Source organism: Squalius cephalus (genome assembly GCF_949319135.1).
Source record: "Squalius cephalus genome assembly, chromosome: 3".
Classification (NCBI taxonomy): Eukaryota; Metazoa; Chordata; class Actinopteri; order Cypriniformes; family Leuciscidae; genus Squalius; species Squalius cephalus.
In genome coordinates this window covers 8,316,462-8,342,223 of record NC_137124.1, presented here as the reverse complement: position 1 = coordinate 8,342,223, position 25,762 = coordinate 8,316,462, and the positions used below count along the sequence as shown (strand labels likewise).

General features: G+C 36.5%; 1 long non-coding RNA gene and 1 pseudogene across 2 annotated transcripts; both read right to left on the bottom strand.

Annotated features, from left to right (window-relative positions):
• Nucleotides 1-842: 842 nt before the first annotated feature.
• On the bottom strand, nucleotides 843-1,794 carry LOC307155038. Its single transcript, XR_013820449.1, has 3 exons — nucleotides 1,709-1,794; nucleotides 1,045-1,113; nucleotides 843-886 (listed from the first exon to the last, which is right to left on the bottom strand). It is a non-coding gene; the product is annotated as an uncharacterized lncRNA (long non-coding RNA).
• Nucleotides 1,795-19,859: 18,065 nt separating this feature from the next.
• On the bottom strand, nucleotides 19,860-22,095 carry LOC307156528 (aerolysin-like protein; annotated as a pseudogene). The gene is made up of 2 exons (XR_013824047.1): nucleotides 22,048-22,095; nucleotides 19,860-20,692 (listed from the first exon to the last, which is right to left on the bottom strand). The product of XR_013824047.1 is annotated as an aerolysin-like protein (transcript).
• Nucleotides 22,096-25,762: the final 3,667 nt, after the last annotated feature.

Sequence of the window (25,762 nt, the reverse complement as noted above, 5' to 3'; positions counted from 1 at the left end):
TCAGATGGCTCGATTTGATACAGGGGAAAACATAAGGAGATTAAAATTATTTATTTTTTTATTTTTATCATTATATGATGGTTGTGTGTACAGGCACTGCCAACACACATTTCAGTACAATCAACTTGTAAAAGTGCATGTACCATTATATGACCCCTTTAAGAACTGTTCACGGAAAGGTTCTTTGGGGAGCCAAAAACGGTTCTTCTATGGAATCGTTGTGAAAAACCATTGGAACCTTTATTTTTAAGAGTGCATTAACATGTAAATGAGACCAGATGTCATGAGATTCAATAACTTGAATGGCTTAAGATGTATGCATGTGTTACATGGTCCATTTTTATGACATATTTATGATGCTTTTGAAAGCTTTAAAGTGTCAGTCTCAGTTCATTGTAACTGCATGCAAACAATTTTCAGATTTTCTTATTTTGGGTTCTGCAGAAGAATGTCATACAGGTTTGGAATGACATTATGGTGAATAACTTAGGGAATAATACTGAATACATGTTGTAATCTACAGTAACCTATTAATATTATGAAAGATGACAAATAAGCACAATAAAAACCAAAAATATCCATTTTGAAAATGAATAAATATTTTATTGCTAGTATAATTGTCATCATTAAAAAACAATGCAAAACTATGATCAACATATAAAACTATAATCCAGTGAGACAATAATAAATATGATTAAAAGGCCAGAAAAAGTTACATTAAAAAAACATCAATTCACAGTTTATTAAACAAAAGCATGTTTTCACATCTGATACCTCACTTATCACCAAGAGATGATAAATTAAATAGAAAATTCTATATTACAGTAGTAATAGTTGAATTAATCATTTCCTTAAGTTGCTCTTTGTGAGGTTCCTCTTGTTAATCCTGCAAACATGAAGAGACATACAGTACATTACAATCTGAAGGATGAAAAGTGCTGCAATGTCAAAGTTTAAAAGTATGAATTAAAATGATTCATTAGCATGATTTGATTTCACTTATAATAGATAATAAAAGTAAAACATCATCATAGACAAACTTACTCTTTCTTGAGAGAAATCACCCAGTCTTCACTAGGATTGAGACACGTCATTCCTTTCTTCAATGTAGCACTGTAAGAAACAAATGTATGATTATTTAAAATCTATTATTATTTTGAAAGACCACTGTAAGCAAAAAATACGTGACATTCTGGTAAGTCATGATTTTATCGTTAAATTATGTTCACCCCCCAAAAAATTGACATTCTCTCATTATTTTCTATTTACTTGTCTAAATTTGTATGACTTTTTATAGCAGAATATAAGCTGCTCTTTTCCATATAAAGCAAGACCTTTTATTTTATTTTACAGAAGAACAGCTCAGGCATTCTGCTAAACATCTGGTGAAAATAAAAGCCATACAGGTTTGAAACAACATGAAGGAGAGTAAATTAAGCCTCAAATTCATTCATTCAGACGAAACATCCATGTATCATCATCAGTTATGAATTTCCACACGCTACCAGCCACTCTAATGATCTTAAAGACCTTTTAATATGAAGGCTTAAATCACTCAAATTAGTGAAAAAAACATCAACAAGTGTCCACCACACATGTGAACTCCTGAGATGATGAAGAGAAGAAGAAGAGGAGTGTGGAACCTTGACAGATGGAAGCAATAATGTGTCTGTATTTGAAGTGTTGTTTTAGTAAGTTTCACACTCACATGATCTCCTCAGTTTTGCAGTGTGGTCCAGCAGGAATCACCTTCAACGAGAGTATTCTTCCAGTAGGAATTGGTGGGTTTGAATGTGTTTGAAAGTGCTAACACAGGCCAGACTCCCACACGACTCGAGAGTTTTGCGATTCCGACTAATCTTCTCTTCCAAGGAACTCTCACTTTCTCACTCTCTCTCTCAGTGGCTATTATTCTATTGTAATTTCATTTACAAGCGAGTATAAAAATACTTCTTAACCCTATGAAGCATACTGTGTCATATTTGATATGCTAATTTCTGAGGCCTCAAAATAATCATCATGATCAAAACTTTGCTGAAACATACTACAGACCTTCTGTCGTCTGATCGATAGTTCATACTTTTTTGGGCAAGTTAAAGGCCTTTTAGTTTAATTGTAAAAATGTCCAGCTTCAGCTTGTGGTTCTTTTTTTGCTGTGAAATCTTTACTGATTTTTATAAAATAAACATAAGAATAACTTAACTTATATTTCAGGATGAACATTTAATAGACTGAAGCAACTTAGCATTACTTGAACTACAAACGTAGCTTTGATCACAAAACTAAGCATTTAAATATCATCATAAGACATGTTGGGAGATATCAAGTGAAAACTGATATTTATATATATATATAGTCTGCGATACTGTTATAAATATATCATTCATTTACATTACAAGCTTTCAGAATTTTGAAATAATGTGAATGTTGCCCTCACGTGCACTTTCCTAGTTGAAAATTGGATGTGAATACCCTCTCAAGTAGTACTACTAGGAAACTGGGATCATTTTGATACCCGAGTCATAAACTCTCCTATTGCATTTGAGTCTTTTGACCCAGAAAAGGTACATACTTTTATTTTTAATCCATAGTTTTTAGTATGAAGATGAAATCTGTGATGAAAGTGTGTTAAGACTGTTAAAATAAACATCACTTATTTTTTTTCAGATTTATAAACAACCTTTTAAACTAAATTGTTCGCGTCCGGTTTGACCTGAAAGTGAACTGTGGCTTTACACATGAAATTATATTGATTATTTTTTTCATCTATTAGTTAGATTTGTCTGAAATTACTTATGTAGAATACATCTAGCTTCTTTCCTAAGCTCATACACACATTTGTTCCTTCCCTCTGGCGCTGCGTTTTGTTTAGAAACATCCTGGATTCGTGATTACATACAATAATTCTGAAATTAAAATAAAATGACAGAAACAAATGAATGTCTTAATGTGTTTCTAGAGCAAAAGTGCATAGACCAACATTTAAGAGTAATACTGATGTTGTTAGAAAAAAGAATATGTAGGTTTCATAAGATCTGGATCCAAACTTGGATATGAACGATCAGACGGATACAGCCGAGCGTTGCCACGATAGTGTTCAGTTCTTAGATCACATTGAAGATGAGGACTAGAGCGGTCAGCTAAGGCAGTTTCTTGCAAAGTGTGCACTATGCCCCCACAGTATGGATCATGAAGATTTCTAATGGGCCGATACTCTGAACACGAATGACAAGTATGTGCATTGCAGGAGACTGACTGAAATCTCGAGGGGGGTAGAATGGCAGATTTGGCTGCAACAACATGGCACCACCGCACTGCAAATAAGGAGGATTAGACTGACTCTGCTGCGAACCACGGACATTAGCAGCTCGGCCAGGAATGAGTTGCGGTGAGCCATTCGCACTATTAGGAGGTTCAGTATACTGAGATGTTGACCGGCCTGAATGTAATTGGCCACTCAGTCCACCTACTCTATTTAGATGATTAGTAAGATCTTCAATAAGATCTTGATGACCATCAAGACATGTGTGCAGGGACTCATCCCTAGGGGGCACCGATGGCACGTACTCAGATTGACCTGGATTTCGATCATCCTGATGTGAGGCCAACATACTTATAGCCATCGGTGTAGAAGATACCCCAACTTCCGCACTAAGAGATTGCCGTGAAGGTGATGAAACATGTAGTGGAGCTAACACAGGAGAACTAGTGATTATATCTGAGATACGTTTCACATCTTGCCGCTGCTGCTTGCTCTCCTATCTCATTTCACGAATACACACGAGAACATCAGCATTCATTACCGTATTAACCTGCTCATCTGCAAATGTGAGGTGCCTCTGAGGATGACTAACCTCATAGTCCTGAGGATACAACGGCTGTCGAATAATTCTGTGTGGGCGAACCACCTCATCCTCTACCATTCCCTCTCTGGGTCTGGATGATCTATGTGATGTTTTCTGTGGAAAAATCCTTTCCAAATAATGGTCTAGTCCTCCTTTCTGCTGCACGCTGAGAGACTGAACAGAGCAGTGGTCATACAGAGGACATGAGAGAAGTTCATTTTCATCATTTTATCTGGAAGGATAATTCTGCCAAAAAAAGGAACTAAGAAAACAAAAGGGTCAGCATTAGTTTAGTGGCGCAATGCATGAAGAAAGATTTGTTAATAAATAAAAATTCAAGACAAGTTTCAGCACATCATGGACGCCACTATGACTTCCATGCATGCAGGAGGAAAGTAATTTGATAACAGTCAATGAATCTTCTGGTATAGTATTATATTAATCATTTATGCACTTCAGAAAGAAGTTCAGTGGAAGATATGCAAGTAAAAAAATGATGATTCTTGCATGATTAATTATGTATTGTAAAATTTCCCAGGCATCAAAATATAAATAATCTCAGCTCTTTCTTATGTTTTTCTTACTTGCTGCTATAAATATCACAAATCACAGTGGCTCAAACTGTACCTGTATATATATATATATATATATACAGTATATATATATTTATTCCAAACAGAGTTGTATTGACATTTTTGCAATGGGAGACAACATATGTTTGCATTAAACATGCATTTTTCACAAGTCTCTAAGATTAGAATAGAACAGAAGAGAATAAATCTTTATTGTCCACCAGGGTGGAAATTTTTCTTTGGCTCACCAAACATACTGTAAGGATGGATTTCTACTAAGACTGAATTCAAGAATTCGAACCTGCAATAAAACAATAAAACTCACTAATCTGAAGAAGAGATCTATGGGACAGAGAGCACAACACAACTGGCCCAATCTCATCTCTTCCCCTTCATGTTGAGTTCCTGACTCTGCACACTATCTTCTCCCCTACAGGTCTCATTCAGTCATGCAAATCTCATGAACCTACTGTCTGCAGCTGTTTTATGAGAGGTCAGAATAAACACTTCTGGTTCGAATGGCAAAGGGGTTTCATTCCCGCAGCAGCAGAACAGTCAGAAAAAAGAAAACAATGCCTGTTCTTCTGATGTGGGAGATTCCCCAATTAAGATCATTGATAACCATTTGTCTTTATCCCCCAAACTCAGGCGTGACCACTTGGGGCATGAGAAAGAGTCCAACAAAAGCTGAATAAATATTTGGGAGCTAGATGTTTATTGTTCTTTTGTTCCACTTGGGTATTTAAAGGGAATTGGCAAACCACTCAAGGAAGCATCTGTGAACAGAACTTCCCACACTGTTGCTGTGTGTCTCTATTGCCAGGTATGCAGACTCTTTTAAACTATTTTTGATATTGCATTTTGAATTATGTTTGTATTTTATGCTGATCAGTTATGTATTGTGTATTATTTTTAATCATTTTAATTGATGTTTAATTGATATTATTCTGAAAACATTATTTTAGTAGATTATAAGGAGGCTGGTGCTACCGCAAATCTTAGTTAGGGTAGGTCAAACTAAAGGTGTCTGTATGAACGGAGCAGTGGGCACATCATCTGAAGACCTTTTGATTTCTGTCTATCACTGATTTAGCAAGTTGTATGGAAATGGCTAAAATAAACTACACTTTTTTTGTATGAGTGAGCAGTAGGCAACCGACTTAAGAAGTATTAGCAAACCCTGCATCCACTGACTAAAGTCAGAACTGACAAGTTTGTGTCCGGGTGAAACATGATCCGGCCGACGTGATCTCTATGCGGCATTGGGTCCATAATGAATTAAAAACTGAAAGAATGAAATGCCCAGAATAATCAAAGATATAGATTAAATCACAATTAATCTTTTGATCAGCTTTTAAGATAGAAAATCAGTAAAAATGAAAGAGTCATTTAAATTTGAAGTCAGATTAAATTATTTATTGAGTCAGAATTAAAATTAGAAATCAACTGTTTAATAAATTAAAGTGATTTTTCCAGAAGCGCCCGAAAAGACATACACGCTGAATTCCCTTCGACCACGACACCGGATACCGCTTTTGGGCAAGTGGGCGGAGTTTACAATACAAGTCAGACAAACATACAGACAACATCTCAAACATAGTAAAGGAAAAAGGAAAAGATAAAAAGATACAATGGAAAATATCATAATGAAAATAAATATATTTAAATACATTAAGACAACTCATTTGTTGTTGTCACTTGGTTTGGATAAGGATACTAATGGCATTTGGGATAAAAGATTTTTTTAAAATACTTTTAGCCAGAGGCACTCTAATAAACACCATAAGCTTTTGCATATAAACATAGATGAGAAATCATCCTTCGATGATCTTTTTCACCCATTCATCTTTGGGATTGAGGCAGGTCTGTCCTTGTTTCAGAGTGGCAATGTGTAAGACAAAGAAGGTTTAATGAAGGCAGATTGAAAAACAGATTAAATAGATCATAAGAGACAATATTAATTTGAATCTATCATGCATCCTGATTGCACTGATCTTTGGTGTATATCACACTCACATGATCTGCATGTTTGCTGAAAGTGATTGTGCAACAGGAGCTTCTTCAGTGAACCCATACATACTGTATGTATGTACGGTATGTACATACATATATATTATTAGGACGTTTTGTGTGAGTAACTTGGTAGTATAGTTTGTTTTTCTTTTTTTTTTTATGGGCAGTATCTCAACAATAAGAGGTAAATGTTGTTTGGTGTCATATTAAAGAGGGTTTTTTGTGCTCTTTAAAACAAAGTAGCCTACTTGCAATTGTAAACTGTAGCTTTTCTGCTGTCTGGTTCATTGAAAAAAAACATTACTTTTTAGAATTAGCAGTTCTATCCACATTCTATTGGGTTCTAAAGGGTTAACTAGCTTTTATAACATGGAGCACATTTACCATCTAGAAATCCTACTCTTCAAGAATACAGAACTATATATCCAAAATGGATCCTTACTAAGTGTACTTTTACTAACTCTTCCAAATAATTGTAATCATCTCTCTCTCTGTCCTTATATAGTCAAGCCAGGTTGAGATAGCAGTGGAGGAGAGAGACAGGGAGGAACAGGCTGACTACTTTGCCCGTCCTGAGCCTGCTATGATGCAGGTGTTTTTAAATCATTACCCCAAACAGGATGCTAAAAACCCTGTGGTGATCCAGTAGAGATGGCAAAAGCAGAAAGTGGCTGACATATTGTCATGAACGTCATGCTTTATTTTGTTTTTAAGTCTGGCCTTCAGCAAGCCAACTGACTCCAAAATTTTCATAAATGGAATGTCAGACTGGAGACATGTGCACCAGAGAGCGGAAGAGCATGACAAAAGCATGGCACACAGAAATTGTGCCGAAGATAATTTTTTAAACTGCTCAAAAGCTGACATCAAAAACCTACTGGGAGGCAGACAGCTGACAGAGCACAGAAATCAGGTCAAGAAGAGGCGTCAGGTTTTGGAACGGGTAGTGGAGGTCATAAAAGTGATAGGAAAGAGGGGCCTAAGATACAGACATGTGGAGAATGAGGCTGCGTATACCCTGGACAACGATGGCATCGACCATGGAAATTTTTTGGAGCTGATCATTTTATCGGGAAAATATGATTTAAAGAGCATCTAAGTAATGTGACTGAGAAGAGCAAAAAATTGCATGTCACCAGGAACAAGAGGCAGAGGTTCCCTCATGTCTCTACTGTCTAAAACGACCGTCAACTCTGTGATTGATACCATCCGGAACTTAATTCAGCAAAACATCTCCACTGAGATCCGGAAAGCTGGAATGTTTTCTGTCCAGCTGGATACAACGCAGGACATAACAGCGCAAGACCAATGCTCAGTCGTTTTGAGGATGTTCAGAGGACCATGGAGCCATTTCCACTAAGTAAGTAAAATATGTGCAACCATCTCTCTACATTGTTATATATTAAAGATACTTGTATGGTGATCATTTTACTCAATCAGTTATCATTCTTGTCTCTCTCTCTCTCTCTCTCTCTCTCTCTCTCAGGATGCCCTCACTTTGTGTAGGCCCTACTCCACTGCCACCTTTGATCACCAGGGAGTCAGTCAAGAGAGAGTGAGTACACTGGTCCATGGCACTTAGTGCTTTGTAGGGGTTTTTGGGAATGGAACAGTAGATATGCATTTCTACAGGGACCGCAAGGATGGTGTACTGGTTGGTTGTGTCCGACCGATTGTGGTGGGCCGGGCTGAGCAAAAATGCCAGGGCCCTTTTTTTGTCTCAGTCCAGCCCTGCCTCCACCAGTTCAGCAAATGTTGCCTGTAAAGAGCAAGCTGGTGGGCTTTTGTCTATTGACCTGCTGGAACCGGGCACCTCCATGCTGCTTGTACTTGGCAGTTCAGTGCAGCAATGGGCTGTAACGACGTCCTGAAACAGATCATGCACAGTTGGTTTGAGTGCCTCTGGAAAGTATCTGTCTTTGTATGGGTTTTGTATGGGTTTTGTATGTCTTTGTATAGCCTCTTTCACACAGAGATTCCGGAAAATACACGGATAAAGTGACCCGGGATTTGACCCGGGTTCGTTTGATTTTGGTTCATTCACACTGCCAGTGATTTTCCGGAATCAGAGAGTGCGTTCACACACAACCCGTAAAAATCCTGTAAAGACAAGTGACATCGATGTGACATGTAATGTCTCAGCAGCGTCTTAACCCCTTCAGACCTGAATTATGTATCAAGTTTCTGAAAAATCTAAAAGTACATTTTCCCAGCTCATGAGGCTTCTATAAATGAGACCAAATACAAATATTACAACTTTCTACACTCTTTAATTGTTTTTGTCCATTTCAATGGACGTCAGGTGAAAACAAGGGGGCCTTCACAAAAACGTACATGAAATAAAATAATAAACATAAAAATTGTTGGTCTATACTTTAAGCTTCTTCTCAAGGTCACAAACTTGAACAGTATAACATTTCAACTTTAATTGTAAGGTTTTTGCTTTATAGATTGCACATTTGTTTATTCATAATAAAATGAACCAAGGAATCAATGCAGTCATGTTAGAGTCATTTCCTGTGTGCATCTTTGAAACTATTTCTCTGTGACACAAAGCAGTAGTGCACCTTACACTTATCACCTAGTGGTTAGGGAGTTGGACTGGTAACCCAAAGGTTGCTGGTTCGATTCCAGAACTGGTGGGAAATGACTGAGGTGCCCTTGAGCAAGGCACCTAACCCCTAATCGCTCCCCGGGCGCCACACAAAGGCTGCCCGCTGCTCTGGGTGTGTATCCACGTTTGCAGTGTGTGTGTGTGTTAACTACTCACTACTCTGCTCCTAATGTGTGTGCATTAACTTGGATGGGTTAAATGCAGAGGTCAAATTCCAAGTATGGGTTACCATACTTGGCCGTCACGTGTCACTTTCACTTTTTCACTTTCACAGAAGATGTGTATTCAATACATTTAGGGACAACTAATTGTATGAAAAGTCTTAACTAACTAACTATCCCTAATTTTCATTCTACACTTTAGTTGGTCTACTACCAATTGTTGGAGATCTAGCATCATCTGCATCTTCCTCATCACTCCACATAAAGTCAACATCTGAGATATTTCCATCAGCTATATGTTCAAGCACTTCAAGAACTGTATATTCTGCATATGAAATAGTTTCAAAAATGTATTAGTACTGTTTATATGGGGAAATTTCTATCAGCATCACTGGACATGTGATTTCAGTAACAGGCGTTTGAACCCACTGTACATTCTAATGGACAGACACATTTGAAAAAATCCTGATTTTAAGCTTGCAATTCTACAATCGATTTTCAACTTTAATTAATAAGTTAAATCCTTCTATTTTACATACAAACTATGAAATACTGGCAAACATATATAAAAATGGAAATAAAACCGCTGGTTTCAGCTGGCGATCCCGGCTTCAGCGTCATCACTATGACACGGCATTATAGCTTTTATTCACACAGCGCGCGTTCCCGGGACTGAACACGGTATTTTTTTTTTTTTTTTTTGGTTCAGCCATTTTGCTGGTGTCTCCACTCGTAGGTTTGTGCTTTTATAGATTATTGGCCTCGTGGAAAATGCACATCAGGTGAAAACAGTTAGGTTAAACATTTAAAATTGCAAGCGTGTGCTGCAATTACAAGCCATTCTACAAGGTGACATTTCAGCACTTGACAAACGGACAGTTTACTTGTAACCAGTTTGCTTTTACTTAAAGCACAGCTGCGAACGATCGTGCTAAGTGCATTTTTGTGAAACGCACGTGAAATGAACACGAACGTTCGTTAAGTCGCTCGCAGAAAATCCTCGTAAGTGCTAAGATCCATCTTATCTGGAAACGCAGCCCTGCAGGTCTGTTAACTTAAGCAATACTTTTAATAAGGTAGTCTAATATTTTTCTGACCAACAAATTACTGACACAGTAAAGGGTAGATTTAAATAAAGAAAAATGAAATTTAAATAAAGAAAAAAGAAATTTAAATAAAGAAAAACGAAACTTAAATAAAGAAAAACGAAAAATAAATGAACGAACTGTAATAAATAAAGAACACTTTAATAAAAGCTCAGGCATGCACTTCTGTACATACAAACTCCGCTGTTCTGCGCTCTAGCCAGAGAATACTCCAGTTGCAGGAACACTTTAGTAGGACAAGAAGAAGCAAATATTTATTAAGTGTAACGAGGTTGGGTTCCTTCAACTGTCCATCCTATTAAAAATGGCTAGGCTATAAGATAGGCTAATTGTAAAAAAAAAAAGAGTATTGTATTTCGCCAGATTTTATAGTGTAAAACATATTCAAGCGCGAATGAGAACCATTTCGAGAGGGATGCCAGGTGTGCAAAAAACAAAGGAATATTCGAATGTCAAATTTTCAAATCGAATATACCCACCGAACGAATATTCGAATATTCGGGTCCAGATGCAGGCCCCACACATCCATTTGTGTCAGGTTACATCCCAGCAAACATTTGGATGTTTAATGACCGTTGACGTCCGTCCTACATGTCCCGTCATGGTTGAAAAATAGTTCCAAAATGAAAGTTGAACGGACGTCTTCTACGTGACTCCCTGGACGTCTAAATGCGTCGTCATCTGTGTGTTTAAATGTGTTGCTGCATAATTTAAGTGTAGCCTGCATATAAAATAATCATACACCTATTGCGTAACATCGTGAAAGGTAATCAAGTCTTGAGGTTTACACATCTTGACAAAGGTTCTAAAAAGGTCCAAAATTGCTCCAGTCAGACCTGAACGTCAATAAAACGTTTTAATCACGTGTACATCACAAACAAGAACACATTATTTGTGGACATAAGCAAAAAAGAAGCATGTTCTGATTTAGCACAACATTTTATTGATCTTGAACAGCCAAAATTTCTCTTTATTTTTTTCAATGTTTAACATTTGTTAACCAAACTAAAATACCAATTACAAAATACTGAATTATTATATAAAGGGATAGTTCACCCAAAAATGAAAATTCTGTCATTTACTCACCCTCATGTTCCAAACCTGTATGAGTTTCTTTCTTCTGCTGAACACAAGAAGATATTTTGAAGAATGTTTGTAACCAAGCAAATAGAGCAACCATTGACTACCATTATTGGAGAAAAAATTATTATGGTAGTTAATGGGAAGCGACATCTGCTTGGTTACAAACATCTTTGTGTTTAGCATAACATAGAAAGGTATACAGGTTTGAAACATGAGGTTGAGTAAATGATGACAATTTTCTTTTTTTGGTGAACTATCCCTTAAACACATTGTTTGGCTCATTTTTTGTATCCACCACCCCCAGCTCTTCCTGGAGCGTGTTTCAGGTGTTCTGCCATTGCTGCATGAGTTTCAGAGTCTGTAGCATTTGGGCTCCACCTCTTCACAGCATCTAAGGGAAGAGAATATATTTCTTTTTAAAATAAATCAAATAAAAATTAGGCAAATCACACATTCATCAACAGTTAACAGTCAAAAGTTTACATACACCTTGCAGAATAAACAACCCGTTCTCCAACCCGTTCTCATACCCAAGGCGTCACTTTCAACCATGCTTCAATATCTGACGCTCAAAGCACCCTTTAGCGTCCATATGAGACGCATAACCCTACCACAGACCTAAACCTACCCATAACCGAAGCGTCACATATGGACGCTAAAGGGTGCTTTGAGCGTCAGATATTGAAGCATGGTTGAAAGTGACAAAAAGTGACGCCCTATGAGAATGTGTTGGAATAAACTGCTTCATAAGGATAGTACTAAATAAAAATAAAAAGTATACATTTTTGTGATCCCTATTATTGCTAAAATTGTTAACATTTTGCAGATACTGCAAGGTATATATCAACTTTGAAGCGCAACTGTATATCTTTCATTCAATTGGGCCAAATATAATAATGGACTGGATCTGTATTATAAACAAATTTTCTGTGTTTTTGTTTTTTTCCTCAAGGCATTTTTCTGACTTTCCTGCATCTTTGAAACATTTCCATTTACATATACTCTGGAGAGCATCTGGGACATTGACATAAACAGCACTTTCCAACAACTTAAAAAATTGGGTGACAAATAATTTTGTTTTTTGTGCTTTTGGAGTTTTTTTTTTTTTTTTTTTAAACAAACTTAGATTCACTGTAATGCTGGAGTAAGCATTTGGTCCTGTTTAATGTTGGTGCTGGTAAAGCTTTAAAGGGATACTCCACTTTAAAATGAAAATTCTGTCATCATATACTCACCCTCATGTTGTTTCAAACCTGTATGAATTTCTTTCTTCTGCTGAACAGAAAGAAAGATATTTAGAAGAATGTTAGTAACCAGACAGATTTTGGTACCATTGACTTCCATAGTAGTAAAAAAAAAAAAAAATCAATGGTCAGTGGTACCAAAAACTGTCTGGTTACTGATATTCTTCTAAATATATTTCTTTCTGTTTTGTGAATGAATGAACATGGTATAAATAGACTGAGACTAACAGGATGAGACACAGGTGAATGCAATCAGTAAATGAGGTACAGGTGAATGTGATCAGTAATGATGAGTCCGGGCAGTGAGTTATGGGAAATGTAGTTTGTGAGTGATAATAGTCTTATGTGGAGTGCCCTCTGGTGGCTCTCAAGGGCACTCCAGCTGGTGACCGTTACACACACACACACACACACACACACACACACACACATATATGAAGAGTTCAGATGCAAAAGCCTCTAAGTGCCATCTGAAATTTTCTTCTAGAATGATCATTTTTATCAAGCTTGTATATTTAAATTCAGTAATTTCACTTGGCATTTAAGTGAAATTACTGAACTTAAATATACAAGCTTGATAAACATGATCATTCTAGAAGAAAATTTCAGATGGCACTTAGAGGCTTTTGCATCTGAACTCTTCATATATACACTGAACAAAATTATAAACGCAACACTTGTTTTTGCCCCCATTTTTCATGAACTCAAAGATCTAAGACTTATGTACACAAAAGGCCTATTTCTCTCAAATATTGTTCACAAATCTGTCTATATCTGTGTTAGTGAGCACTTCTCCTTTGCCGAGATAATCCATCCACCTCACAGGTGTGGCATATCAAGATGCTGATTAGACAGCATGATTATTGCACAGGTGTGCCTTAGGCTGGCCACAATAAAAGGCCACTCTAAAATGTGCAGTTTTACTGTATTGCGGGGGTCCGAAAACCAGTCAGTATCTGGTGTGACCACCATTTGCCTCACGCAGTGCAACACATCTCCTTCGCATAGATTGATCAGGTTGTTGATTGTGGTCTGTGGAATGTTGGTCCACTCCTCTTCAATGGCTGTGCGAAGTTGCTGGATATTGGCTGGACCTGGAACACACTGTCGTATACGCCAATCCAGAGCATCCCAAACATGCTTAATGGGTAACATGTCCGGTATGCTGGCCATGCAAGAACTGGGATGTTTTCAGCTTCCAGGAATTCCAGGATCCTTGCAACATGGGGCTGTGCATTATCATGCTGCAACATGAGTTGATGGTCGTGGATGAATGGCACAACAATGGGCCTCAGGATCTCGTCACGGTATCTTTGTGCATTCAAAATGCCATCAATAAAATGCACCTGTGTTCGTTGTCCATAACATACGCCTGCCGATACCACAACCCCACCGCCACCATGGGCCACTCAATCCACAACGTTGACATCAGCAAACCGCTCACCCACCTGTGCCCTGTACAGTGAAAACTGGGATTCATCCGTGAAGAGAACACCTCTCCAAAGTGCCAGACGCCATCGAATGTGAGCATTTGCCCACTCGAGTCGGTTACGACAATGAACTGCAGTCAGGTCGAGACCCCGATGAGGACGACGAGCATGCAGATGAGCTTCCCTGAGACGGTTTCTGACAGTTTGTGCAGAAATGATTTGGTTATGCAAACCGATTGTTGCAGCAGCTGTCCGGGTGGCTGGCCTCAGACGATCTTGGAGGTGAAGATGCTGGATGTGGAGGTCCTGGGCTGGTGTGGTTACACGTGGTCTGCGGTTGTGAGGCCAGTGGGATGTACTGCCAAATTCTCTGAAACGCCTTTGGAGACGGCTTATGCTAGAGAAATGAACGTTCAATTCACGGGCAACAGCTCTGGTGGACATTCCAGTCAGCATGCCAATTGCACGCTCCCTCAAAATTTGCGACATTTGTGGCATTGTGCTGTGTGATAAAACTGCACATTTTAGAGTGACCTTTTATTGTGGCCAGCCTAAGGCACACCTGTGCAATAATCATGCTGTCTAATCAGCATCTTGATATGCCACACCTGTGAGGTGGATGGATTATCTCGGCAAAGGAGAAGTGCTCACTAACACAGATATAGACAGATTTGTGAACAATATTTGAGAGAAATAGTCCTTTACTATACATAGAAACGTCTTAGATCTTTGAGTTCAGCTCATGAAAAATGGGGGCAAAAACAAAAGTGTTGCGTTTATAATTTTGTTCAGTGTTTATATACAGTATACATTTCATTTAAACATTTAATTTTGTTTTAACACCATTGTATCAGGTTTCTAGTTCAAATTTGATTGGTCCATGTTAAACCGACTTTAAATGGTCACTCTTTGACTTCGTTTTCATTTTGAAATATGTTTCAATCTAGTAATCCAGTCATACAGGACTTTCACTTCCCATCATGCTTTGCACAAGGCTGAATTGGGAGAGTACATTTTGAAGTAAAGTAATATTTTATGCATTTTTTAACAAGATGAGAAAACTGAGATACTAGTTAATGTTTAATGTTCTATTATGTTGGTATTTAAAAGTGTCTGTTATGTTAGTATTATGTTAGTAAGTGTTGAGCCTGTGCTTGGATCAAGGACCTGCGACCAAGATTTCTGTTTGTATTAATCATAAAGCAACCACTATGGTAGTACTCTAGTTAAAACCAGTATTGCTTCTAGACTGCCAACACTGAACACCACGTGTATAAAATAATTTGCTCTTGTTTAGTAAATTTTTTTGATTGCAGTCTTTTTCACATTCCATTGTTTTCCTTGGATTTGCTTCTCAGGTCCATGCAATTAATCTTAAGATTTTCCTGGTTCATTCCATGTTTTATAGGCAACCTCTATCATGCTAATTCAGATTAGCACAGTTGGTTTTAAATTAATCTGGTTTATTTTAGTTCAGGTCTCCATAGTCCAGGTGTAACTAATCCGTACTTAATCTGTGTTACAGAAAGCCATTTTTAAAGACACGATTAACTATTCTATATTAAAGCCTACTCCTGTCTTAATTTAAACCCTGTCCGGGAAAACACCCCTTAATGTCTTCTTTTATCTTCAGTTGATTTCATCTAAGACTGTGGTTAGTGTCAAGGGTGGTTGCAGGAAGGTAGACAAAGATGAAGAATAAAGTTCCAAAACAAAGTTTAATGAGGGTAATTCATTTAAAATAATACTAGGACAGGAAGGGAATGAACACAACATGCAACATAGCCTACTGTAGACTGAACAAGGAGTGTAGGAAAAGGAACAACTTAAGTAGTGAACTCAAACGAGGATGATTATTTACACACAGCTGACACATATGAACTAATAATGACGGTGATGAATGACAGATGAGTGGCGGGGATCTGAACAAGAAAACACGTGACAATGAACAAACCAAAAGTCCATGAACAAAACTAAACTGTAAATAGTTTTTCCTGCTAGGAAAAAAGCTGAGATCAAACACCAATAAAACTCACTAATCTGGAGAGAAGATCTCAGAAAAAGAGTGTATGACACCGCCTTGCCCAAACTTCTCTCCTTGCTTATCTAGCATCTCCCCTCCCACACTGATCTATGACTTCGCTGTCGAAGAGTAATTAGCCAGTGGATTTACTTATAGTGGATTTACATATTGTAGAGTTAAAAGTTATCATGAGCATTGCAATGTTTGAAGCAGATTTAGAGACTAGCTGTTCATTCATAAATCCGTATCTTACCTTCATGCTGTGGAAATACAAACCGGAAGACAGAAAACAAGCACAGCTGAAAAGAGTCGAGTCTGCTTTTCTCAATCGCTTTCATTTTACATTCCTTTTACATTTAAATAGCTCAATACGAGAGGCACTGCCAACTTAAAGGCAAGACTTGACGTGTAATGAAAATGCACAACACTTCTGAATATTCAAGGTGCCTTCAAGATTTTTAGAATGCACATTACCTTTACCTATCAGACGATTAAAAATTACAATACTGGGTGTATGCCACAGAAAAGTGGCATGTGCGCTCTGATATAAACAACATGGATGAGATGCATGTGGAAGGAATGTAGGAGACGAGTTTGATGAAAATGCAAATTTATCTACTGTAGATACATTTTCTGATTCTTTATTATTGTTCTTAAGTTGTGTTCTTTTGCACTTTAAGCTGTTTGAAACATTTGTTTACTTCATAGATTTCTATTGTGTATTGTATTTAAATGTTGAAGGTTCTTTTTGTTATTTGGCATTTATGCATTTGGCAGATGTTTTTATCCAAAGCAACTTATTGCATGTTATGCATTCACGCATTAACTGGAAATTGAACCTATGACCTGTTTATTGCATTGTATGAGCTACAGGAATGCCAACTTCTTGAAGAAAATGTTAACTTATTGAGAAGAGAACTGAAAGTAGTTTCTTTACAACTTTTTATAATCCAATTCAATACAGTGAGAATACCTTTATACAATGATAAAAGCTTTCTATTATCATGATTTGAAAACGTTATGCCGTCACATGCCTAGACAGGACGAATTAACTGTCATTTAAAACAAGAGTAGCTTGATTAAATGTAAATAACAAATGGGCACAGAATGGTTATTCTGAATCATTTACAATTACACACCCATCACAAGTATTGCACAAACCCAGAATACCCAAGTTTAAATAGATTGTGCATGCGTGGATTTCAAGAACAATTAGATCTTTTTGATGTTTTATAGTGTCTGTAATCAATAATTGACTGTACAAAAACATATGGTTGTCCAAACCATCTCAGTGTAACTACTTTGTTCTTTATTCATATTGAAATTATGAATAACTTAAATATTCTGCATGAGATTTAATTGAAAAAAAAAAAAAAAAAAAAACACTTGGTATAGAATTAGTAAAAAGGACTGAACAACTGGACAAACGGTAATCGTTTGTTTTCCATCATCAAGTAACATCAAGGGTCAAATCAAATAGAAAAAGCACAAAGGAATAGTTCACTTTATAGACTCACCCTCAAGTTGTTTCAAACCTGAATTAATTTCTTCTGCTGAACAAGACTATTTTGAAAAATGTTGTAACCAGACAGTTGATTAAGCTCGTTTATGCCACAGAATAAGTGAACCATTCCTTTAAAGTTACAACTAAGTAACCACTATTGTGTGTATGTTCAGTTCTGGTATAAGGAATGTTTTTGCTCAGGTTGTTAACCCTTGTGCATCAATTTAAAAAAGTTACTCATAAGTCCAAAGAGGACAAAAATGTCCATGTCAAAAAACGGTCATAAAAAGTTGAAGCTTGGGAGCACAGACTTAACTTTGGTATCATTTTAAAGAATACCCTTGGCAGATTATTGCTGAAGTTAAAATGTTTTTATAAGTAAATCCAAAAAAAAGTTATATAGGTTTAAGTTTATGAAAATTATTTATGAATATTATTTTATATAAAATATATATTTTATGAAACAAGTTGAACTCTAAAACGGCTAGAAAATCAAAGCCATAAATCTAAATAAGTTGTGTTCCAAATTTGAGGTTGATATCTCAAAAAATGAGCTTTCAGTAAGATTTTGTTTGGGCGCAGTACCAGACTTTCCCCATTGGATCCCAGCAAAACTCCTCTGGTCACACAGTGATTGGCTTTGTTATTTGCAGTTGAGTTTTTCTCTATCAATACTACAAACACACACGTGCACACAAACAATTTTTTTTTTATATAACACACATACCAACCACACTCTGACATCCATACCAACACACCCACACAATTATCATTGCATAATTTATCCAACTGGCTCTATAATAGCTCAAAATTCATGCAGTTAACAGTAACAAAAAAACTAAAACTTACTCATAGGTCCAAAAGGGACAAAAATGTCCAAGTCAAAAAACTCTCATAAAAATGTTATGCTTGGGAGCAAATACTTAAGTTTGGTCTCATTTTAAAGAAGACCCTTGGCAGATTGTTGTTGAAGTGAAAAAAGTGAAAAACGTGCAACCAAATTTTTTTTATAGAAGTTTAAGTTTATGAAAAATATTTATGAACAATATAATCAATATTTTATATAATATATATATATAAGTATTTTGTGTAACTAGTGCAACATTTTTTTTTTTCAAATGAAATGGGGGTGAAATAGTAAAATTACAATAAAAATAGACACCTGTGCCAAAATTAATGCAGTTAACATAAAAAAATAAAAAAAACTTACTCATAGGTCCAAAAGGGACAAAAATGTCCAAGTCAAAAAACTCTCATAAAAATGTTATGCTTGGGAGCAAATACTTAAGTTTGGTCTCATTTTAAAGAAGACCCTTGGCAGATTGTTGTTGAAGTAAAAAAATTGAAAAAAAGTGCAACCAAAAAAATGTTATAGAAGTTTAAGTTTATGAAAAATATTTATGAACATTATAATCAATATTTTATATAAAATATATATTTTATGAAACATTTGGAACTCTAAAACTGATATAAATTCAAAGCCATAAATCTAAACAGGTTGTGTTCCAAATTTGAGGATGATATCTCAAAAAATGAGCTTTCAGTAAGATTTTGTTTGGGCGCAGTACCAGACTTTCCCCATTGGATGCCAGCAAAACTCCACTGGTGAACACAGTGATTGGATTTTCGATTTGCAGTTGAGTTTTTCTCTCTCAAATATTACAAGCACACACATGCACACAAACATTTTTTTTTTATAACACACATACCAACCACACTTAGACATCCATACCAACAAACCCACACAATTATCGTTGCATAATTTATCCAGTTGGCTCTATAATATGCCGAAGCAGAAAACAGGAATAAAGCGAGTATTTGCTTTATAGGCCTAACCTGAAAAAATGGCACCATCTGATAAAAAAATGGTAAAAATGTCAATTTTGAAGCCTTGCCAACAGAATGAAAGCCTATTAAAAAAGATTGCATCATTTTATAGTTAAACGGCACAGGGATTAAAAAATGCAGTTTTAATGGGTTTCAATGGGGACATTTTTGTCCTTAAGGTCCTGAGAGGAAGTATTTTGTGTAACTAGTGCAAAATAGATTTTTTAAAGAAAATGATGATGAAATAGTAAAATTCCAATAAAAATACACACCCGTGCCAAATTTTATGCAGTTAGCATTAACACAGGCAAAGTGATCAAAAAAACAAAACTGAAAAAGCCAAAAATGTCCTCAAGGATGCACAAGGGTTAAAATGTCCACCCAATAAATAAATGTTTTGCGCAGCAAGAAAACAATTAGAGGGAACATTACTTGCAAAAAATTTAATAAATTGTCTTTAAATGTCATTAAAACATTACAGAATCGGTTTCTAGGTATCATTTTAAAGTGATTACACAAGGTATGAAGCTTTATAAATATTTATGTCCCGGTACCATAAGATCATTTGAAAACAGTGACACGAGTCCCATTGTAACATCTGCAAAGATTGGAATCCCAGCCTTCACTTCCAGACAACATGTTGATGTTAAACTTTCATTCACAGACCATGACGATTTGTTGGTTATTTTCTTTGAGGTTTCAACTTTGTTTCTGAGTGATGGAGGAGTCGTTCCTGTAAGAGATGGATTTGATTCCTTCTGCAGTAACCTGTGGTATCAGTTGGTGGATAGTTGAAATTGGTGAGAACTGGAGATTAAACTGCATTGAGGAACATGAAACCAATGCTGTCAATGTCTAACCCACATTTTCCTACAACTCCCAAACAATATCCAGAGCCGACATAAATGGGATATTCGGTTTTTAAATCCGACCTTGTCATCTTGGCAAAAAATCCTCTCCCCAGGTTGGTCTGGAATTTAATGGCTCCAAGACGCGTTCCCGCTCCGTTGTCCCACAGGGACAGTGAGGTGAAACACTCACCAGCCTGGAAATGGAACTCTTGATAAGGTCCGGCTGGATCTCCAAAAACTTGAACTCTCCCGTCTGTAAGCCAAACCTTGACAGCCTTCACCTGCCATTCTCCCAGCCAGACGCCGATCTTCTCCAATCTGGCACCGTTGTGCTCACCAGTCAATGAGAATCCACCACCTCCGCTTGCACCCACTAATTGAAGAGTTGTTGGGTGGGTCATCTTTGGATTAAATCAATCTGAAAAATATCACAGAACAGAATTAGCATCAGCTTTATACTTAAATGCAGTGTTTCCCAACAGTGTTTGAAGTGTATACTGTGTCTGAAGAGGCAAACATGCAAAATAACCAATTTGGCTCTGGGAACAGGGTTGGGAAACATTAGCAGCTTTTCCACTGTCAGACCAAACAGTTCTTAGAATGGTTAAAGTTATAACTTAGTTTGGCACGGCTACAAAGCGTTCTCGGCCATGAATTCTCAACACAGTGCATGTCCCGTGACTCCTCAACAGAAGTCATGGCCACTAGAAAAACATTGTTCCCTCAACACGGTGTGCAGTGGTGCTCTGGAATGAGACAGAAGTCCAGTTTTTGGTTTGTTTGTAATAAATAATTTGAAAATTCATGTCCCAGTTACACTTAATGTCATATTGTATTGGTTATATAACAATACATAAAAATAAACCAAATACAATTCCATTTTGTATTTAATTAACAAGGCTATTAATGTTCCATTTATTAAAACCAAGTATCTAAAGTTAGTTTAAGCAGTTTTACCTTTATTCAAAATAACTAAAGGTATTATACTATGGTAATGCCATAAATGAGTCCTACCTGTCTCATCCGAAACCTTTTTATCATAGTAAAATATACATAGCCTAGTGGTCACAAAAAGTATTGTTTAGCGTAAAACATGTTGAAGATCAGTGGGCAGGCACTCTAGAATTTTCCTGTACCCAAAAATGCTAGTCAATGTTACTGCATTGACCAAAATTTACTGACTTTACTCACCCAGTTAACAACCTCAACAACAAAACAAAAACTATCATTTGTGCGTTTTCCACACCTGGTCAAAAATGGCAGGTCGAAGCAATCGCAGCTCATGTGAACCTGGTAACGTTATACATTAGTCTGTCGTGTTTGTTTAATGTTTGTTCTGAGAACATGACACAGTTTTCCTCACTGGGATTCCCACACAACTTACAACATTCTAAAACAACATTCGGAGGCAATAAATACTACATTAAAGCAATTCTAAAAGATGACATTATATACGTTTGTTGTGTGTATTAAGTCAATCATCATTAGAGCACCACCCTCAGGCTGAATAACGCAAAGAGGACATCTACCAAAAGTGCGTCTGATGTGTTCAGCCATTAAAACAAATCTTACGAAATGTTTATCATGCGAAGACCCACAATCTGCCCAGCACGGCCAGGAGCCGCAAAACTGAGTGCAAATACATTTTGTGAAGAGGGGCAGGATGGCACTGGATCTGACACACACATTTTAATTTGCCTCGTAAATTCAACATTCGTCCGCTATAATAAACTCACACACCGCATAAACATACATTTAAGTATAATTACCAGTTAGTTTGTGTCGTCTGATTTCGGGTGCGACCTGCGAAGGAGACCAAGATAAAAACGCGCTTGGTAATGATCGAGGGCTTCCGGTATTTATACTGTCAGGTCTTCGCCAATATTGGCGCCACCTGGAACGGTTGGCTACTAGCTTATATAGCCTATGTTGTGTAATGTGGGGAAATATTGTTGGGTTTATGTTAAATTAATTGATGTTGGTATGAATTTGATATTTTTTATTTATATTTGGTGTTGATTAAGGGAGGGTGTGAGTTAATTTGAGACCGTAAACTTTCATATTCCCCTGGTTTTTGTAAATGGTTGACTCCAATAGGGACGAGCCAAATCTGGCAGGATTTATACAAAAATTATTAATTAGGCCTATATAGACAGTAGCCGATCATTTGTGGGGTCTTCCCAATATTATGAATTACAATTGTATTTGAAGGATAAAATTTGAAGGAAACTGTAGGATATGCACGTTTTTATTATTTTAAATGTTTTGTCAGTGACTCGTGCTCAGTAAGACAATTATTTACAATGCAAAAAATAAGGCCTATCTGCTTCCATTAAAACACAAATAAATATGTTTACCTTATAGGCAAAAAATGCATACATTTGATTTGCTTAAATCAATTAAACATTGCCTAATATTTGGCCAATGGGAATTAAAGATGACTCTTCTCTGTAAACTTTCACAGAAATGTATTTTATACAATGATTTATTTATTGTAAAACAAGGCAAGGATATGAATGATTTTTACTATTGTATTGTGACGGCACATATTCCTTATCTTATATATTTTTAGCGCAATTTTCCACCGGACAAATTGCGATTGTTAACTCATGATTTCTGTTCTGTGCGTCTGTGCGCACCAATCTTGCACTTCTATCTACTCCTCAACCAGACCACCTAGAGACTTCGGGTTTTCGGCATTATGTTAAGGAAGGTCTAATCTCGGGAACGCACAAAAAAAATCCAGGAAAAGATTTACTATCTCTTAGTGTTGTGATCCCATGAGGTGAGAAAATTGCGCTAAAACACTCACTGAGTTTTTAGTACTTGTTTCCTAATGTCTTGTTGTGGTATCACATGGTTGTCGTGGTATCACATGGATGGGAATCTGGAAATGGTAGTTGACGTTAAAGAATACATGTTTTGCCTTTTATTATGATAGGACAGTATAGTATCAAGAAAGTTCGATGACCCGGGACTTGAACTCGGGTCGCCCAAAGCGAAAAAAACAAAACATTATCAGAGCACTGACCACTAGGCTATTGTGTCTAGTAATCATCTGCAATGTCATAAATATTAGAACCTTATTGTGTAAGAAACATAGGGGGAACAGAATCCGATGGCAAATAGTTCAGCTGTCGAAATCCGTTCCCCCACCCCAATGATGAGAGATGTTGATGTATCGGCTTAAAATATGCTTATTCCTTTCTGTGTGTGGATGGAGCTTAAACAGCATCAATTTGATAAATATTAGAACCTTATTGTGTAAGAAACATAGGGGGAACAGAATCCGAAAGCAAAAAAAAAAAGCTGTTGGAATCAGTTCCCCCACTCCCATTATGAGAGGTGTTGATGTAATGGCTTAAAAAATGCTGATTTTATTTTTGTGTGTGGATGGAGCTTAACTTGCATCAGTTTAAAGAATATTTTTTTTGCCTTTTATTATGATAGGACAGTATAGTATCAAGAAAGTTCGACGACCTTTCTTGACCTGAACTCGGGTCGCCCAAAGCTAAAAAAAAATATTGTCAGGGCACTGACTACTAAGCTATTGAAGCTAGTAATTTGTTGCAATATGATAAATACTAGAACCTTATGGTGTAGGAACCATAAGGGGAACAGAATCAGACGGCCAATAGTTTAGCTGTCGAAAAATCTGTTCCCCCACCCCAATGATGAGAGATGTTGATGTATCGGCTTAAAATATGCTTATTTCTTTCTGTTTGTGGATGGAGCTTAAACAGCATCAATTTGATAAATATTAGAACCTCAGCGTGTCAGAAATATGGGGGGAACAGAATCCGACGGCAAAAAAAAAAAAGCTGTCGGAATCCGTTCCCCCACTCCCATTATGAGAGGTGTTGATGTAATGGCTTAAAAAATGCTGATTCTATTTTGTGTGTGGATGGAGCTTAACTTGCATCAGTTTAATGCATAAAACGAGGCTATGAGCCATATATGGTAATTTCGGGGAGGAGATGCATACAAATCTTCCTCTGACTGGGGTTTAAATAAAACACATCCCAATTTTCTTACTTGTAGCCTACCTGACGAGCTGATCTTGGGAAGAAGTTCATATATTTCAAAGACAAGCACTTATGAAGTACAGGCTAATTTATGTAGCAAACGGCTTGAAACTCTGCAGGAGGTTAATAGGACAAGTATAAATGGTGAAACCTTTGTGTGCAAAAAAGAAAATCCAAGTTCTTTAAATCATCTGAATAAAAAAACATTTTGTTGTTGAGTAAAATTATTTATTGAACATTTTAGAATTCATATATCAGGTTCTTACACACACACACACACACACACACACACACACACACACACACACACACACATATATATATATATATATATATATTGATATATATTGATATTTATATATATATATATATATAAATATATATATATAAATATCAATCATCCAAATATATCAATCATTGGTTCATGAGCATCATGTTTCAAATCCATCTTCATCTCTCAATAATACCAGCAGTTTTTCTCTGTATTTTTTTTAACCCACTGAAACTCAGACAAATATTGCTTTATAAAGATAGGCATTATAAAGATAGGCATGATGATGCTTTGGGTCGGGACTTGAATTTGGGAAATGTTTATCAAACTTTTGCATGATTTAAAAAAAAAAAAACTGCACTGTTCTGTGAAGTGTGAATAAAGTGACATTAAGTGAATTAAGTGTCAATAAAGTGACATAAGCCGTAAAACCATTTGCCTACATTCTTGTCCAGTCGAGGTGCAACATGCAAGTTCAATATGAAACTTTTCAAAAAAAATGCCTAAAATTGTTTTTGCTTCATGGTCCAAATGTGGCTAAAGGTTGGCCTTTTCTCACAAATATGCTGATCTGAGGCCAGTTCTGTAGTTTGATGTTCTGTATGATGATAAGTATGATAAGTAAGTATGATGATAGATTTTGGGATCGGAAAACTGTTCCTGGATCAGCATTTACCAGAAGATATTAATTAGAGTGTTGCTCCTCATGGTCCATCAGAATTGATATGTCTGCCCTCAGAGACATCGGGTTGACCTTTATAAGTTCGCTGCACACTGTGCATGCAGACAGCATCTGAAGTTCCAAAGGGGCATTTTAAAGGGCATCTGGAGGGTCAGGGTCTCTCAAAGTTTGATCGGCATATGCCTAACAAGTGACTACAAAAATAAAGCATTATTTGGAATCAATGGCTTGCATGATAAATACAAACTGTACAAAAATTGATTAATTTACTCTTGTTTAATATTATCATATTTATTGCTATTCTGTGTATGTTTGGAAAATAAATAACTTCATAAAGCTAGCAGTTATTTTTTTATATTTTCTTTTTTTAGTATGTACATTTATACTACCATTATGTTCAGCAAGGCTGAATTTACAACAAATAATACAAAAAAATACAATAATACTGTTTACTATTTTAATATGCGGTAAAATGTTATTTCTTCATCAAAGTTGAATTTTAAGCATCATT